Source organism: Gossypium hirsutum, chromosome A13 (genome assembly GCF_007990345.1).
Source record: "Gossypium hirsutum isolate 1008001.06 chromosome A13, Gossypium_hirsutum_v2.1, whole genome shotgun sequence".
NCBI classification, from domain to species: Eukaryota; Viridiplantae; Streptophyta; class Magnoliopsida; order Malvales; family Malvaceae; genus Gossypium; species Gossypium hirsutum.
The window spans coordinates 50840189-50846053 of NC_053436.1; positions in this window are offsets into that span (position 1 = coordinate 50840189).

The following is a 5865-nucleotide window of genomic DNA, read 5'->3' on the forward strand; positions in this document are numbered from 1 at the left end:
GTATTTATGGATTTGATGAATCGGATCTTCAGACCATATTTGGATCGGTTCGTAGTTGTGTTTATTGATGACATCTTGGTCTATTCAAGAGATGAGACCGAACATGCTGAGCACCTGAGACTAGTGTTGCAAATTTTACGGGATAAGCAGTTATATGCTAAGTTCAGTAAGTGTGAGTTCTGGTTAAGAGAGGTTAGCTTCTTGGGTCATGTGGTATCCGCGTCGGGTATTCGAGTTGACCCGAACAAAATTTCAGCCATACTTGACTGGAAACCTCCGAGAAATGTTACTGAAGTTCGGAGCTTTTTGGGGCTCGCCGGTTATTACCGACGATTTGTGAAAGGTTTCTCGATGATAGCCACACCAATGACGAAGCTACTTCAAAAGGATGTTAAGTTCGAGTGGACGGAGAAATGTCAGAAAAGTTTCGACCAACTGAAAACTCATTTGACTGAAGCTCCAATTTTGGTGCAACCCGAATCGGGTAAAGAGTTTGTCATCTATAGTGACGCATCCCTACTTGGGTTGGGTTGCGTATTGATGCAAGAAGGTCGAGTCGTGGCCTATGCGTCGAGACAATTGAAGCCACACGAGAGGAATTATCCGACCCATGATCTCGAACTAGCTGCCATCGTGTTTGCTTTAAAAATATGGCGACATTATCTGTTTGGTGAGAAGTGCCATGTATTTTCGGACCACAAAAGTCTCAAATATTTGATGACTCAACGAGACTTGAATCTGCGACAAAGACGTTGGCTTGAGTTATTGAAAGATTACGAGCTTGTCATTGATTACCACCCGGGAAAGGCTAACGTGGTTGCGGACGCCTTAAGCCGGAAGTCATTGTTTGCTTTGCGAGCGATGAACGTGCATTTGTCTGTTCTACCAGACAATGTGTTAGTAGCTGAATTAAAAGCTAAACCATTATTGACTCACCAAATTCGTGAAGCTCAGAAAGTCGATGATGAATTGGTTGCAAAACGGGCTGAGTGTTTTCCGAACGAGGATCAGAGTTTCAAATTGACGACGATAATTGTTTGAGGTTCAGAAATCGGTTGTGTGTTCCAAAGAATTCGGAACTCATTTCGATGATTCTGAACGAAGCCCATTGTAGCCGAATGTCAATTCACCCGGGGAGTACGAAAATGTACAACGATTTGAAACGTCAATTTTGGTGGCATGGTATGAAACGGGACATCTCTGACTTTGTTTCGAGATGTTTAATATGTCAACAAGTGAAAGCGGAACATCAAGTGCCTTCGGATTACTCCAGCCGATCATGATACCCGAGTGGAAATGGGATCGAGTCACAATGGACTTTGTGTCCGGACTGCCTTTGTCAGCAAGTAAGAAGGATGCGATATGGGTTATTGTTGATAGACTGACTAAGTCGGCTCATTTCATCCCGTACGTACGGATTTTTCATTGGAGAAACTAGCTGAATTGTACGTTTATCAAATTGTGAGATTACATGGGGTACCTGTTTCTATCGTGTCGGATAGAGATCCGAGATTCACCTCACGATTTTGGAAGAAATTGCAAGAAGCTCTGGGTACCAAGCTGCATTTTAGCACTGCTTTTCACCCCCAAACCGATGGTCAATCCGAGCGGATAATTCAGATACTTGAGGATATGTTGAGATGTTGCATCCTCGAGTTCAGTAGTTCATGGGAACGGTATTACCTTTGATTGAATTCGCTTACAACAATAGTTTTCAATCAAGTATTAAGATGGCACCTTACGAGGCTTTGTACGGTCGTAAATGCCGTACACCATTGTTTTGGACCGAGCTCGGTGAAAGCAAAATTTTCGGAGTTGATTTGATTAGAGATGCGGAACAGAAAGTAAAGGTAATCCGTGAAAGTCTGAAGATAGCCACGGATCGTCAGAAGTCGTACGCAGATTTGAAACGAAAAGACATCGAGTATCAGGTGGGAGACAAAGTGTTCCTTAAGGTTTCACCTTGGAAAAGATACTCAGGTTTGGCCGTAAGGGCAAGTTGAGCCCAAGATTCATTGGGCCGTATGAAATATCCGAAAGAATTGGTCCAGTGGCATATAGATTGATTTTACCCCCAGAACTTGAAAGGATTCACAATGTTTTTCATGTTTCGATGCTTCGACGTTATAGATCCGATCCGTCACATGTGATTAATCCCTCGGAAGTTGAAATTCAATCTGACTTGAGTTATGAAGAAGAACCAATTCGCATCCTAGCTCGTGAAGTGAAAGAGTTGCGAAACAGAAGGGTTCCGTTAGTTAAGGTGTTATGGCTTAAACACGGGATCGAGGAAGCTACTTGGGAAACTGAGAGCTCGATGAAAGAACGATACCCAAACCTATTCACCGGTAAGTTTTTCGGGGACGAAAATTTCTTAAGTGGGGGAGAGTTGTGACAGCCCTAAATTGACCCTAGTCGGGAAGTGGTTTCGGGACCACAAAACCGAGTTAAGAAAATAATTAAAAGTTATATTCTGTGTTTATGAAGTGAGTAAATGCATGTGTGAAAGTCTCATGCATTAATTTGATCATCTTTATGTGAATTTATTTATATGGACTTATATGAAACTTTGTTGGAAAGTGAGAGGTTAATTTTACAATGGTCTAATAGTACATGCATTGAAAGGAGGGGTTTTGCATGTCAATTTACCCATGATAAACATGGTGGCCGGCCAAGGAAGGAATATGCTCCACTAATTCAAAATTAAAATAATTTTGTATTAACAAAGGATTTAATAATTGATATTAAAGGAATTATAGTATGGAAGGAAATAATATAATGAGAAGTGGGAGGAGAAACCAAAGTGACTCATCCTTACTCCTCCATTGCCGAAACTAGAAGAAAGAAAGAAGAAAAACTCTTGTTGAATTTCGGCTAAGGTGTTTTGATACAAAAAGGTATGTTTTATGCCACTCTTGAAAATGTATGCATAATTTGGAGGTTTGGTTTAAAAGCTACTTGAATCTTGGATTGAAGTTAGGTTATTATGAGGGTTGAATTTCGGCCTAGGAGCTTAAAATTTTTAGTAGAAGTTTTGATGACATTAGATGGATAGTTAGGTTGGATGTGTTAAATTGTTAAGTGTTCTAGCTTGAAAGTTAAGGTTAATATGGCTTATGGGGTTGCCGAATCTAGTTTAGAGAGAAAGAAAAATATATGTATTCGGATGTGCTTCAAGGAATGACATTAGGGTAGCTAGAGTCTAAGAACTTTCGGTCAAGGACTATTGTGTGAGCAAATTCGGTATAGAGGTTTAATTGTTAAGTGCATTGTGTTTAATGTTTAAAGAATGGGTAGTAGCTAATTAAAGTTAAGAAGGCTGGAATTTCTTTTAAGGGAGGTGTGACCTTAACATGAACAAAATAGAATCAGCCTTAAGCTTGACTAAATGGTTCGGTTATTATTAGTTTAGAAGAAACCTATATGAAATGGTTGATATATGGTGAATTGGTAGTACTCTACTTGGGACAGCAGTAGTAAGGTGATTTTCGAAAATCGCCATAATTTGTAGGAGTTGAATTAGAAGCTGAGTGAATTATGTCATTAAGCTTCAAGGTCTATTTTCTTACAAAAGAAACTATAGAAACAAAGGAGTACCGATCTAGAGATATTTGAAGTATTATGGGCTGAGTCAAAATGACTGCTGGATCCCTGTTCTGTTTTTAGAAATCATTATAAATTGTACAAAATGATTATAAGATAAAATTTATATGCTTAGACTCCTTAATGAGTCTAGTTTCAAATGAGATTAAATACAACACATTTGGAATTCTGTAAAGTGAGAAATTGGATTCGTAGTGAAGAGTGGTCAGAATAGTCAAACAGTGAAATAGGGGAAACTTTAAGAAAAATCTGGTATTGATTGGCCAAGCCTAAAATTCTGAAAAATTATGGATGGAAGATATACGAGTCTATATTCAGGGAAATTAACGGCAAGTGATTTGGAGTTTAGTAGCTCCAGTTATAAGTAATTTAGTAACTACTGCTCAGGAAAACAGCTCGTAGTGAATATGTGATTTTGTTGTAAACATTAATGAAAGTTTGCCGATGAATTATTTATTGATTAATATAAAGCTTGCTATAATCTATGTGTGTGAAAGTCGGATCAATATATATAATATTATTCGGAAAGTAATATTTGAATAGTCGATTAATGACTATTTTAATTTTGTTGAACTTAAGCTCAAGAGCAAAGGGGAACTAGATCCGATAAAGGGAAGGAAAAAGTAATTGAATAGCCGTTGAAGTCGTTCGACGACATTTGAGGTAAGTCTTCGAGTAATGACCCTACTTGAATTATATTGAAATGGTTAGTCATATTATGACGGATAGTCGAATGTGCATAGAGACTATGTTATAAAGCCAATTGAAATCATGCTCTTTGTGTGTGGCTATTGAGCCGAAATTTGAAAGATTTAATAAATGTTTTGTGTTTGAGCCTTAGTAACGAAGAATGATATGGATGTGTTATGATTATTGATATATGTGTGCATGAGCATTGGAATATATCCGGGCTATGACCCGAAGGCAATTATGCGAGTTGATATATCGGGCTAAGACCCGAAGGCAATTATGCGAGTTGATATATCCGGGCTATGACCCGAAGGCAATTATGCGAGATAATATATCCGGGCTATGACCCGAAGCAATTATGCGAGATGATATATCCGGGCTAAAACCCGAAGGCAATTATGCGAGATGATATATCCGGGCTAAGACCCGAAGGCAATTATGCGAGTTGATATGTCCGGGCTAAGACCCGAAGGCAAATGTGTTTGCGGTTGCATTCGGTTAAATACCGAAGAAACTTGGGTTGAATGTGAGCATTTTGTGCTGTAACTAATTTAATAATTATGCTTGACCAACCCGAATGATAAGGTATGTTTGCATGTGCATTGGAAAGTCGGTTTGTTTTAAATGGTATTCGTGCGATCGGCTAACGAATTCTCGGCTTTTATAAAGGTTGATACCTTGTGTACCTATGTGGGTGAAGTGTGAAGTAAGTATGAGTATGAGAATGTGTGTTAATAAAGTGATGTAGTTAACTATGTGAATATAATACTGTAGTCAAAGCCGATTTCATTACTTGAGACTTACTAAGCTTTAAATGCTTACCCGGTTGCTTTGGCTCTCTGTTTTATAGATTTTGTTCGTTAGCTATCGGATTCGGGATCAGCGAAGTCGAAGTCATCTACACTATCAAGCTCTTTTGGTACTCCTTTAGTTGAACTCTGGATATGGCATGTATAGGACTACCCCCTATGTTTAAGTTTTGTGATGTTGTGTAAGCATGGAAATGGCTTGTAAAGTGGGTATGGCATTAGACCATTTGTGTATGTATGTATATATTGGTTTCATGATTGACTATGGTTTGAAATGGAATGTTGGCTAATGATACCATTGAATGGCTAATATGATCACATGTGGCCTATGTAGGCAAATCCTAGTTGGTCATGGTGACCACAAATAGTAAGTTATCTGAAAAGATTTGACCAACATGGTGTAGAATGAAAAATCACATAAATTCTAGGATGGATAATAGTGAATAATTATGTAATCAAACCTATGAACTCTTTATATGGAAGTAACGAAAATTATAGGAACAGTACAGAAAGAATTCGGTTCTTGTGGAACAGGGCCAGAACAGTTTCTGGATTCACTGTTCCGCCTTTGGAAATTCACTATAAATTGACCAGAGATAATTAGGGGTCATACCATATATGTATGGATTCTCTCTGAGTCTAGTTTCCATAGAAACAAACGGCATCAGTATTGAAGCTCTGTGCAGAGAGATATCCCAGTCGTAATGGGAAAGGTCAGTGTAGTCGACCCCTGTAACATGGGAGACTTTGACTAATAAACTGT